General features: G+C 39.3%; 1 protein-coding gene across 1 annotated transcript in view; it reads left to right on the top strand.

Moving 5' to 3' along the window:
- The window catches only part of DNMBP (dynamin binding protein), a 41,833-nt gene that overhangs the window by 16,557 nt on the left and 11,439 nt on the right, over nucleotides 1-13,837 (top strand). The gene's annotated exons all lie outside the window — the stretch shown is intronic.

Below are 13,837 nucleotides of genomic sequence, written 5' to 3' on the forward strand. Positions count from 1 at the left end.
CTTCAGGCTACAAAAAATTGCTTACCTTTCAATAAAGCGAACATATTGGACCCACCTTCTTTTTAGAGTAAAACCCACCTTCGCCTAGAGTGAAATTTGTAGTCATTGACAAGAAATGGTGATTTCTCCCAGTCTGAAACAGTAGAATAACTGCTTTTCTTTCCCTACAGTTCATTATTATGCTTATAATTATGGTTATTATGCCTTTTACCTGCCTTTCGTTTAACATTTCTTTGTCATGCATTCCTTGACTTTCTTTAGTCCAAGAAATAGGTAGCTAGGCAGTGGTGAAATGTAAAATTTGTTACTACTGGTTCTGTGGGCATGGCTTGGTGAGGGGTAATGTGACTGGTTGGGCTTGGCCAATTTTTTTTTAATTTTTAAAACCATTTTTTCTACAACCTCTTCAGCCAAAGAGGTTGCAGAAAAAATGCTTTTAAAAGCCTCTGACGATCCCAGCTGAGCACGATCATCAGAGGCTTTTTTTTTTTTTTTACTTTTAAAAGCATTTTTTTGGGCCAAAGAGGTTATAGAAAAAATGCTTTTAAAAGTTAAAAAAACAGCCTCTGATGACTGCGTGGCTCAGCTGGGCATGGGGGGTGGGTGGTAGGGATTTTTGCTACCGGTTCTCCGAACCACTGGCCGCCATCACTACGGGATTGGGTGATCCGGTCCGAACCGGGAGCATTTCACCCCTGTAGCTAGAGCTTGAAGTACTCTTGTGGCCCTTCTAATGAATTAGATTGCAAAATGTTTGGTCATTCCTTAGTCATCCCTTATCTGAGCATAAAAAAGGAACTGTGTTTGATTTTCTTTATGAGCAAATGAATATTACTTTTACAGGTTCCTTTCTAGACAATCTGGTGGAGGTTATTGGCCTTAATCTTTTCTCAAACTGGCATTTAATCCTCCTATAGCTGTTTGTCCATCTGCTTCTATGCTGTTTAAACCTTTCTCAGATTTCCATAGTTTACAGTAGCTAAAAGGTTGAGAATGACTAATTAACCTCCCTACTTCCCCCCATGCAGAATTCCAGAGACTTCATAGTTCAGTTTCCACTGGAATAATATAGAACATTGACATTTATGTTGTATTTGTAATCCTAATTAGAGCGAAAAACACTAAATTAGTCTCAAAAGGATGGAATATATATATTGTGCAATAAATCCTTTATTCAAAATTCTGATCCAAGATACCCTAAGACAAATGGACAGCTACTTGTCTTCATAAATAGCAAACAACTGAATTATGTGACTGATATTAATGATACAAGTAAAGCTAACTTATTGATTAAGTGCTAATTTCTCACATTTCTATTTTCTCTAAAATTATAAAATAAGTCAACTCCTGAATTACTTGATTCAATCCTACAATGTTAACAAGAAACCTGACATTTGAAAATAAATTTAAATATATGTACTGATTAGTATGAGTACTAATCTCATATCACATGTTAAGAATAAATATGCAGATCTCTGAAGATTCCCTTCAGCTAAACTACTATTCTTCTTTTTTTTTACTGTTTCTCAGAAATTCAAATATTTTCTCCCTCGCTGTCTGAAAGGTTTCCCTTCCAAAGTTCAGGGAGAGACTTCCAACATCAAGAAATGTTATTCTTTCCAACCCAAAGCATTTGTCTCAGGATTCTCTGTGTTTACCTATCACTGTGATAACCCTTTGAAAACAGAATAGTACAGAATCAAAGTTGGCATAGGAAGAGACAGCAGTAAAAGAAAAATCTAGCCCCTTATCAAAAGTTTGATTTAGGGCTAAATCAAACTAGGACTGTAAAGGAAAGAGCAGTATCCTGAAAAATATCTCAGTCCCTATGGGAGATGCAACTGGACAGTGGCTTGAAATGTGAGCGACAGTCCATTCCAATTTCCCTCCTTGTCATGTGACCCAGAGCACATGCACGCCTTCAAGGGGTTGGAAAAAATCCAAAACCGTGTTCTGCATGTTTTACCCACTTTGTTTTTTTAATATAGTTTTTGATTAACCATTAATTACCAGCACATTCACAGTATTCTAGACAGTCATATTCATACCAGTACAAACAATTTTGCAAGAAGCATCCATGTTTGTCAAATGTGTCATATTGTTTGTCTGGATTAGTTTCGGATAATATAAATTGAAGAATTGGGACATAGCCAGCTAACTTGCGTGACAATTACCTGAGAGTTTGAGACTTGCCAGTTATCACTGCTTGCAAGATCTAGCTAACTTTGGATTAGGATGCAAAGAATTATCTGATGGAAGCAAACACTACTTTTAGAAGAAGGTGTTTCATACCTTCTTAGGTAAAGAACAAAGTTTCCATATCTCAGTATAAAAAAAATTCTGAGCAAATCAGTTTTCTGTATTGCCAGCTTATACACTCTGCAGAAGTTAAACCCCCATAACATGCTATATGAAGCCAATCACTGTAGTTTATAAATCAGTTTTCAGCATGACCAGTTAATTCTAGCCATTGTAATTTATTCAATAATCATGATTAAACAAACCATAACATAGTATGGGTCTTGTTCTTTAAGATTGATTTGTATTTTAATATGTTGTAAACCATTCTACAGTTTTTTTAAAAAAAGGCATAGGATATGTAAATTAAAACTTAAATATAAATATTGAATTATGGAACAATTCACACAATACTTAAGATTTACAATCTACTAACGGCATATTGATGCTTTGTGAGAAATTACCATAAGCATGTCTGGCATGTCTGCCTTGTTTCTACATCCTTCTAAAGATGATTTGCTGTGTTGGGCAAAGATTCCTACTGGCAGGCTGTGAAAGACGCACCTGTGTATGCTTTACCTGTGAATAAGAGGATGTGGTGCAAGATAATTTCTAATAATTTCAACTGGTGAAAGATTTTCTAAGAAAACATGCTCCTATAATTACTGAACCTGCATCATAACTATGCATGACCGAAGCTCAGAAAATCTTGTTGCAGCTCTGCTCACTAAGAGCTTTGGCCCCTTCCCCCTGCTTGAGTGGGAAATCCTGACAGATTTCTAAGGGAAAATGCCTCTTGGCAGGAAAAACAAAATATTTCCTGTCATGGCAGCTGGAGGAGAGCAAACTCAGTGCCTAGATTCACAGGTTACACTTAGCTTAGTTTACCCAACCTTGTGCCCTTCAGGTATGTAATGCAACATAGAGCAGAACTGCACTTGTCCAAACGTGGCGGTTTCATTAATCATAATTGTAGAATAAACTATGGTTTATTCAGCTAACCACAAGTGGTACATTTGTGGATCACATTCATGCAATATACAAGGCTATAACCCATGGCTTTATAAACGGCTATGGTTAGCTTTGTATAACTCAGCAAGCCAAAACCAAACCATGGTATGTATGAGCCCAGCCAGTCTGTGAGTAGGATTTTTTGTAAGGCTGAAGGAATACCCCAAAGAAGGGTATCAACAGGTGTGGAGGAACCCAGAGTTTTGCAGAAGTAGAAAAACTGGCTAGGAAGGGGAAATGAATGAATCAATAGGGCGGTAAATTGGAGGAGAGGGGAGAGAGGAGGAATAAAATACAATATCTTGGAAGAATATTTGCCAAGTTAGTCTACCTGCATATTTTGTTGCAGATTCCAGTTTTAGAAGCCCAGAATTACATACTGAGAGTTACAATCTATTGATTCTTCCGGGTGCCCCCCCACCCCTTCTCCAACAGAGATTCCTCTCTCCCATACCCTCCGGTGCCTGTGCCTCAGCTCAGTGGAGGCTGGTTTTTTGTCTCCTTGTTTGCTGTGCTGCTTTTTAGGCAAAAAGCAATGAAACCTGAAACAGAAACTTGCTTTCAGTTAGATATTGTGGCCGTGTGCATGTCAGACCCATGGAATTTTCTCTCTGGTTGTAGTTTTCTGGTTGCACTGGGCAGAAATCCTGGATTTTTTTTCTTCTGCTGCAGATGTAGGAGTTACTCTATTCGCAGGGTCCTTGGTGCTCTCTGAGCTTGACAGACATTTCATTACCAAACCAGGTAACAACATCATTGCATTGATGTTGTTACCTAGTTTGTGTAAGGAAACCTATGGAAGAAAACAAACAAGCTCAGAGAGCCCCAAGGACCCCTCATTTCAACCCTGAACTGCAAATAATCTCCTTTATCATTACTCTGCTAGGTTGCACCATTTTTGTTTCTGACATTGCTCACAGTGTGTGTACATTCAAGTGCGAACCACACCTTCTTGGAATTTCTTATGCAACGTACTGATTCCCTCAGAAGGGGAGGAATATGCAAAGAACAGCAAATCCCAGCTGTCTGTTGCTTGAAAGACAATGCAGAAGGCTGCTTTCATTTGGCCTTCCAAGTTCACATACCGAGCTGGATGTTTCAGTCTTGTTCTTAATTGATGGAATCGTTCCCAGGCTTTTTCATTAAAGAAGCCCTACAATGGGTGTGGAGTCTACACTCAAGAGGGCCTTCAGTAACTGCTGCCAGATTGCAATGTTGCTGCAGAACATTTCTAACACAGCAACCCTCTTTTCCCAGTACTTTCTGCCCATCTGATCAGATCTAATAGGGAAGGAACCCTTGGAGTCCCATCCTTCAGGAACCATAGGAGTGTGTCTTCTATACCTGTGCCTCTCCTTTAAAATGGCTTTCCACTTAAAGTCAGATCGGTACCAAACTGTTGACATTCAGGATTATCAGTACTGAGAAATCAGTGATTGCACTTTTTGATGATTTGTGGTAGGATCAGGATGGTGGTGAAGTTTCTATCCTGGCTTTCCTGGTTCTCTCAGTGGCTTTCGGTGCCATTGATCATAGTGTCCTTCTATACTGGCCTAAGAATTTAAGACTCGGGACATGGTATTGTAGTGATAGTCCTTCCTCCAAGATGATTTCATTTGATGTTGATGGGGGCCTTGGGGTTCTGTTCTCTCTCTGGCCCTGTTTAATATGTACATAAAACTGTTGATTGGGACTTTCAGCATGGGTTGAAGTACCATTAGTATAATGATATCAGTCACTATACATCTCTAACCCTAGCTGATGAAGTGATGCAGTCAAGATTCTTTGCCAAGCTTAGAAGGCTATGGGATCTGGAGGAGTCCAATTTAACCCTAGCAAAGCCAAGTGGCTTTGAGTTTTAGAGGTTCCCATAGCTGTGCACTTCCCATCATTAACTCTGGTTGGGTTAATACTCCACCAGAAAGAACCAGTGTGCAATTTTGGAGTCTTTCTGGACTTTTGTTTAAGGAGCAGGTAATAACAGTAGCCAGGAGGGCCTGTGCACAAATCCATTTTGTGCACTAATTTCACCATATCTTGGTCCCCTCCCACTTGGACTCTTGCAACATATACTACATGGGGCTACCCTTGAAGATCACTTAGAAGTTACAGTTGGCTCAGAATTTAGCAGTGTGAGTAACTTATGGGAACATCACAGTATGCCCACATCACAACTCATTGATTCCCAATCAGCGTCCAAGTACAATTCAAAGTGCTTATTATCATGTATAAAGTCCTTCTTAGTACAGAGCTGGGTTATTGTAAGATTATCTGCCTTTGATTATTCTACACATTCCATACGATCTGATATGGCGGAAGTTAGGATGGCCCCGCCTTGTATAAGGCATTGAAAACTTGCCTTTTCTTTTCAGGCAGGTGGAGGACACTTTAGAAACAGGGATTTGGGAGGTACAAGTGGAAGGGCAGATATAAGGGATGCTCAGAGTCCAAATATGGAAATATCTCTCCCTGTCTAGTTTAAGAAGAATTTTAACTAATATTGACAGAATTGAGATAACTGGAGAAGTTGAGCTACTGAAACCCCCTCGCCACTTAAGAGTTGCTTAATCAAAGTCTTTGTCACTCAGAGACATAGATTTCTTTGGTATCCTTTAACTTCCCTATATTCCACCAAGTTTTTTTTTTTTAATTTGATTTATATGCCACCCTTCTCCGGAGACTCAGGGCAGCTTACAGTGCGTTAAGCAATAGCCTTCATACTTTTGAATATTTTATACAAGTCAGCTTATTGCCCCCACAAAACTGGGTCCTTAATTTACCTACCTTAGAAAGGATGGAAGGCTGAGTCAACTTTGAGCCTGGCAAGATTCGAACTTATTTTAATTGCAGACAGCTAGTGTTAAATTACAATGCCTTGTCTGCAGAGCTGTCCAGAGCTATCATAATTTAGACAATAAAGGATAATTCTAAACCTTCAAAGAGGTTTAGTAGCAGCAAAGAAAAAAGATAATGAAGGAAAAGGCCCCATCCAATAATGGGCTATGCAAAAGGTATTTGGCATCCTACGGTAGTTGGAGTTGATATGCAGTAAGAATTCAGGCTCGTCACAGGATTACATGTTGATCTAATGTGAAACCTCCCTAGCAAGACACAAGATATTTTGACTTCTATAAAACAGCTATATACCAAAGCTGTTGGCCATTGCAGTTGCCAAGTCTGAGTGAAGTATTACATTGGGGCAAGAAAGTTGTTGATGAAAAGACAAATAGCACTGAGCAAAGGATGGGCCTATGTGAATTCGCACAAATTGTGGTATTCTCACTGCCCTATAAATGTTGCCTTCCCAATGGCTTGCTTTCAGCCATTAGGATTGTCTGCCTCTTTTCATACGGCAAATTCTTGACTGAAACAATGCATCTATACGCATGTGTCTCTGCATTGGTCACTGAGGGTAGGCGTGAGATACAAACTGCATGCCGGTAAACTTCCAGTCATGGAAGACAAGAGGGTAGCAGCTGCCAGGCTCATTGAAATTCAGCCCACTTGATCAGAAGAGTAAGATCTGGTACCAAGAAAACAAACCTGCTGTTGTGCCAACTAATGCAGTGACCTCTACCCATTGGCTCTACTTTTTTTTTATGGCCTTTGAAAATAATAGCATTTATTGTAAAATGCTGTTGGTAGGTTTCCAAAGAGAGAGGCGGCTGTTTTCCAAGTGTCATTGGGAGAACTCTAGAAGAGGGATGGCAGAGTTTGCTTTGATTTAGTTATTGATACATTTTTGTAACACATGTAAAATGAGGGAAACACTGTTAGACTTCCTGGAAGTGTTTGATTGCCATCGTGCCTGGGGGAGCAATTTCTTCCTTTCATTTTACACAACCCTATGTATGGGATGGAGTTATGGGAAGGAGCCTCGGGAGGGACCCGCAGGAATGCTGCTGGGAAGAGCACGTGACTTCCCCCCCCCTTTTTAAAAGACTCAATGCCGAGGATTTGCCGGGCGGGGAGGGGCGGTGGGTTGTTCTGGGACCCAGGAATCTCCATGTGAACCTGAGGGGGGGGGGGGGTGGAGGGGGGCTTGAATTAGACAACAGCAGGTGCGGTAGAAAACCAGGAATCGTTTCAGGCCGAACTACCAAGGAGCCAACCCGGATCGCACATCTGCTGCCTGCAACCTCTTTTCCATGCCGTCAAAGTCCAGGCAAAAGTAACTTCGCTTCTTATTAGCATTGATTCACTGGACAGCAAAACACGATCCTGGGTCAGGACAAAACTCTCCTGTTGTTTTGGTTTTAGGCGGCCGCGCCCCACATGTATTAAGTTGTGCAATTTAATGCAGCTGGGGCGCGGCTGGCCAAAAGTGGCCCTCAACTCTTTCCTGTTAAGATCTGCATTCGCCCAGCACTGCCCATCGGATATCAAAACTGATTATCCGACCATCCCCGGGGCCTCGTTTCAGAGGAGAGGGGCGTCGGATCTGAAGAACTGGGGTGGTCGTGTCCACGGCCGGCGATTCCCAGCTCCGGGCTTTGATGTTGCTCCTGATCTAGATAGCCTCTCCCTCCCCGGGGCCATTGAGATGCTAATAAGCGAAGAGCGAAGGCTCTGGGGGTCTGCTTTGTTCTGGCTACCCTCGGTTTCTTATCCGAGACAGGCTCCCGTTTGGAACCGCCAGTGAGGACAGGGATGGCCTCTGCATTCGGCTGGGCGAAAAGCGCAGGGAGGTGATGGCAGGTAGGATCGCGGGAGGCGTCCGGCTGGGTTAGGGCTCTGCGCTCGGGGGCTTGAAGTTGCTTCGAAGCTGCTGCGCGCTCCTCTTGGGCGAGGCCACGCCTTCCAGTCTCCCCTCTTCCCAGCCGGCCCGGGAAGAATTCTGGCCTGCAGCCTTAGTGGGCGCGCAAATGCCCCGCTCGTGTTTGCAGCGCTCCCCGGAGGAGGGAAACCCAGCGATGGGAGGCCAGAAGCCCCGGAGTCGTTGGAGGGAGAGGAATGCCTCGTAGTTTTTGTTCGTGGCCGCGCCACTGGGTGCCAGTCACGTCCTAATACAAGCTCAAGGCGTTCAAAGCGCCCCACGTTCGTCTCCAAATGGGCCGCCTCTTGCGAAAGTTCATCTGCTCTGGGCGTGTTGGCAGGCGCTGTCTTTTATTTCTTTGTTTCTTCAAAGAAGCAAAGTCGATCATACTCAAAAATCCCTTCACATTCACTCCCTTACGGTTATAGTCCATTCAGAGGTGGTCTCCGATTCTCTGTAATCTTCGTTAAATTCTGCTTCTATTCATCCACTTTCTCCCCCCCCCCCGAGGAAAATCTTGACCTTTATATAAAGAAGAGTAGTGCTATTTGAACACTTTTTGCATATTTGCATTAATCTTTTATTACAGTATTTCCTTCTTGAGACTTTTAATATCACTTTGTCTTTTCCCAATTTATATGCCGAGGATTTCCCATGTTTATTCGCAAATTCAGAATTTATTTGTTTTGCATAATTCCATCTTTATTTGCATCTCTCTCACTGTTAACAGAAATAGATGCTGCCCTATAAAAACTTAATTTGGCGAGTAATAGTTATCATCCTTGGGGATTTTTCTAATTCTTCATTTATCTCATCCAAAATCAATTGTATTTTTTCCTGCCTTTTCTTTTGGAGTTCACTATTATATAAAGCATCCTCTTAAAAAGCTTCACTTTCATCAATTCATTCTTACATCTGTGTTTTTATTAAGATTATTTTCAAACAATTCTTTTAACTTTTTTTGTAGTCCTCCACTATCTTTATTAATAGCATCTGATTCAATTTCCATGTAAAAGAGCCATTTTTTTCTTGTAAAATTAAAGACACTTGTTTGTGATCTGAGAAAACCTGTGTCTATCTTATGAACAATAGTAGCCAAATCTTTGAAATCCAACCCATATCCTTGAAAAAGTTCTGTCTTTCAGTAAAATAAGTACATTCGTTCGACTCATCATTTTTAATCTTCATCTATCAACAAGTTCCAAATTATCCATTAAATAAAAAACATATTTGTTAGTATACCTAGTGTAGGGGAAGTGTATGAAACTATTAAAAAAATTAAAACAGGGAAGGCACCTGTTCCATATTCAGGGCCAGCTTATTACTATAAATATTTTGAGGAGCTTTTATAATAAACAATATTATTTTACAGAATGAATAGCTGATAGCTGGGAAGAGGTTAATAAGCATTAATACTTTATGCCCAACACTTGACTTTAGCAATAAATTATTGGCCAATATCTTTATTGAATAATAACTATAAATTGTTTACCATGGTTGAAAAGTTATAGTAATTTTACAAAACTTTATATTCATGAAGATCAATGTGTGTTTTTATCTAAAAGACAATTACAAGATAATATTAGAAATATTTTGGATATTCTGAAGTATTTGGAGTAACATTAAAAAAATAATCTGCATTGATATTCTTAGATGCAAAGAAGGCTTTTGACAATTTGAATTGGATTGGGGTTTTTTTTGTTAAAGAGTCCTGGAATGAATCTTGGAGATAATTTTATTAAATGGGTAAGATTTACCTATTTAATCAGAAATAATTGTAATGAACAACTAACAAAACCTTTTGAGATTCAAAAAGGGACAAGACAAGGATGCCATTGTCTCTAATCTTGTTCATTTTAGTTCCTGACTATTATTGAATAGAGACATAGGACAAGATCAAAGAATCTAGGGAATTAAGAAGCTTATAAATTAAGGGTGTTTGTGGATAAACTGATATTAGTTTTGGAAGAACTACCTAGAGAGAGTAAAAACATTAATGGGAATACTAAAGGACTTTTGTTGCTAACAAGTTTTAAGATTAGCAATCATAAGTCAAAAATGTTAACAAAAATTATGAAATTAGAAAGTCAAATAGAACTGATGGGAGAAAATTGGTATTAAAATTGAGAAAAATGTACTTACCGGTAGGTATTTTTATAACAAACATGAATTGTATATTGTTTCAAACTAACTGTTAAGACATGGAATTAAGAAGGATATGTTAAGATGAGAGAAATGTCATTATTAGGGAGAATTTCTGTGCTAAAAATCAATGTACCATAAAAAATGAAAAAAACATACTTAACATACAACTTTAGATATAAGTTGAATATAAACTGTTACAAGATGCAAAGCAAAGAGGAGCGTGGGGTTACTGGATTGGAAAATGTATTTTGCAGCTTGTTGTTTGGTTTGATGAAGGAATGGATGTTGCTGTGAAACAAGTGACTTTTAGAGTTACAAGATCATAACCTGGGGGTTGGTTGGTATGGATACTTATGGCATGATAAAAGTAATGTGGATTTTAAAAATAATTTTATTAGATGTGCCATATTGAGAATATGGAATAGATATAGACCCTGGTTGCATCTGAAACACCTCTGTGGATCTCAGCACAAGAACCATTTCACAGAAGCAGGCAAAGACAAATGGGTGATATCCTGGGAATTATTGGAAAATTCAGGGAAATATAAGATTAAATCAAGAGAACAACTATAGCAGGAAAATACAGTTATCAATGGTTTTCCCATTTATAGTTGTAAGAAAGATTCAAAATGGATAAAAAAGACTTATGGTATGGAGTAAGGCAGAATTTGAACTATAATTTGAGTCAACCCATTACGGTCAAATGTTGGGACATGACCAACCTGATTTTATGACCTTTTTTATGGCAATTATTAAGCACTGTAGTCATTAAGTAGACCCATTATCAGTTTTGCCTAAAACCAGAAGTAACCGGTCATAAATGTGGCTGCATTGCCAAATGTCTGAAGTGTGACCATGGGGGTAGGTGACCATAACAGAACTTCAGGACTGAGTCATAACTCCCATTTTCCATAACATTTTGTAATGTTAAATGGTCTCTTAATGACAGGTCCTAAGTCAAAATACCACATGCAGAGAGATAGAAAGATTGGATGCTATCCACCATGGTGGAATAATGAAATTGACAAAACTTGCTATGACAGACAAACTGAAAATATAAAATATTTAAAGTATAACAATAACATATCATTAATTAAAACATAATAGTATTTGTAACTGCGCTGAAGAATATCAGAAGCTACTTCTTTGTAAATTTATAATCTTTAAAAAAAATTTCTGCTTTTTTATTTTCTTATTGCACTTTTCACTTTTTCTAGTTCTCTTTTTTGCTCTCTGTTCTAATTTGGTTTGTATTCGTTCCTGTTATTGTTCTTTAAAGATTTAATAAAAATTATTTTAAAAAATCCCTTAACATTAATTTCTGCACTCAAGCCTTACAACGACAACTAATCATTGTTCTCAGGATGGTAATGGGATAGTTTCACATTCTTTTAATGCCTATTGCACACAGATTGCTGAAAAATTAAACAAGGGATTTCCAAGCGGTTTCAGAGCTGAGGTGGTATTCCTCTTTAGTGTGTTGCTACGAAGAGAGTATTCATGTCTACACTTTCCCATTCTCTCGAATCTCCCAGACAACAACAGGGTTTCTTTAAGTCTAGACAAGCAGAAGTCAGCACAATAGTGATCCATCTGTTCCATTCTAGGATAGTAATAAATAAGGATTGCATTGCTTCCATTGATAAAAATGTATGATACTGTTACAGTGCCTGATTTCATTTTTGGAATGAACAAATAAGGACCATTGAAGGAAGAATTGAACACCCCTAATATTTTTGATCCTTTCTCATTTGTATGATTTGTTGTTGTTGTTACAATGGATCCATAGCCCAGTTCCATTTAATATGAATTGAAAAATAACTCCTACAGAGTTAAGAATAAATACATCTATTGTATCATATCCTTTCCTCAATTTCCTTTTCTTATAAAAATTGTTATATACAGCACTTACCCGTGTTTCCCTGAAAATAAGACCCTGTCTTATATTTTTTTGAACCCTGAAATAAGTGCTTGGTCTTATTGCCATGCACTCAAAAGCCCGATTGGACTTATTATCAGGGGATGTCTTATTTTGGGGGAAACAGGGTAAAATACTTATTGGTTATTTACAGCGTTGCATGGAATGAACAAAATATGGATAGGTGAATATGTTGTTTTTTAAATTCATTACATTCTACTTGAATGTCAGTAACTGTCAGTCATTAAACTACAATTTTAATTAAAATTAAGCTAAATTATATCTAGGTATATTTTTTAAAAATAGAGTGAGATACAGTTCTTAGACTGGTACTACCTATTTATTTATTATTAGATTTTCATTCCATCTTTATTGCCTTATAAGTAACACAAGGCAATGAACATACAAAATACTCTTTCTTTGTGTTTTACCCACAAGAACAACCCTCTGAGGTGTGTTGGGCTGAGAGAGAGTGACTGGGCCAAAGTCACCTAGCTGGCTTTCATAGCCAAGGTAGGACTAGAACTTATAGCCTCCTGGTTTCTAGGCCAGCTCCTTAACTAGTACACCAAACTGGCTCTGCTCAGACTCCATCTATCCAGGGGATTTTAAAGCAATTAAAGTGACATTTCTCTTATTTTCCACATGAATCTGTATTTTCTATGGTAAGTAAGATCAGTGTAAATATGTGCTTTACAATGATTCTCCTCCCTTATGGCAAGTTCTAGTCAGCGATCTTAGGGGAGCCTAATAACAACTACGGGATTAGGTCCATCGCCTCTCCTTTTTAACTTCTACCTAAAATTACCTGGGGGAGGTCATCTGATGGCCTGGGATGCAGTATCATCAATACATTGATGATATCTATACATCTTCACCCCTTGCCAGACAGGTGATGCTCTTGCAATGCTGGCTGAGTGCCAGGAGATTGTCAGGGTCTGGGTGTGGAGGAACTGGCTTTGACTCAACCTTGGCAAGATTAGATGGTTATAGGGTTTTGACCCTCCAGGCTCAAGTGATAATCTATCTATGACTCTGGAAGGGGTGCCATTTCTGGACTGAGCTGGTGCACAGTTTGGAGATCCTAGATTCACAGCTCTTGCTCAAGGAACAGGTAGCAGCTGTGACGGGGGAGGCCTTTGCACATCTTATATCCCAATTGCACCCTTTTTTTTGGACTATGCGGTCTTGCTCATAGTCACTCAAGCCACATTATTTCAACGCACTCTACATGGGGTTTCCTGTGAAGACTACGCGGAAGTTACAGCTGGTCCAAAATGTGGTGGAATGTGCAGAGATGGTTACTTCTAGGTTTATCCGCATTACAATCCGCATTAAAGCCCTGGCTCCTAGTTTTTTTATTTATTTATTTTATTTTATTTTATTTTATTTTATTTCTATACCGCCCTTCTCCTGCGGGACTCAGGGCGGTGTACAGCCAAGATAAAACATTGCATATAAAATTTAAAAACAATTTAAAAAACAATTAAATAATTTCAGCCCAAGATTTAAAAACAACCCAATTAAAACCGAATTCAATTAAAACTGAGAGGATGGGATCAAGCCAGCCCGGCTAGATGGAATAGGTGTGTTTTCAGGGCCCGACGAAAAGTCGGGAGGTCTGATATCGTGCGTATCTCAGGGGGTAGGTCATTCCAGAGGGCGGGTGCTGCCACAGAGAAGGCTCTCCCCCTGGGGGTCGCCAGCCGGCACTGTCTGGCCGACGGCACCCTGAGGAGGCCCTCTCTGTGCGAGTGAACCGGTCGGTG

Source organism: Pituophis catenifer, unplaced genomic scaffold, assembly GCF_029215685.1.
Source record: "Pituophis catenifer annectens isolate HBS135680 unplaced genomic scaffold, rPitCat1.0.hap2 SCAF_6, whole genome shotgun sequence".
NCBI classification, from domain to species: Eukaryota; Metazoa; Chordata; class Lepidosauria; order Squamata; family Colubridae; genus Pituophis; species Pituophis catenifer.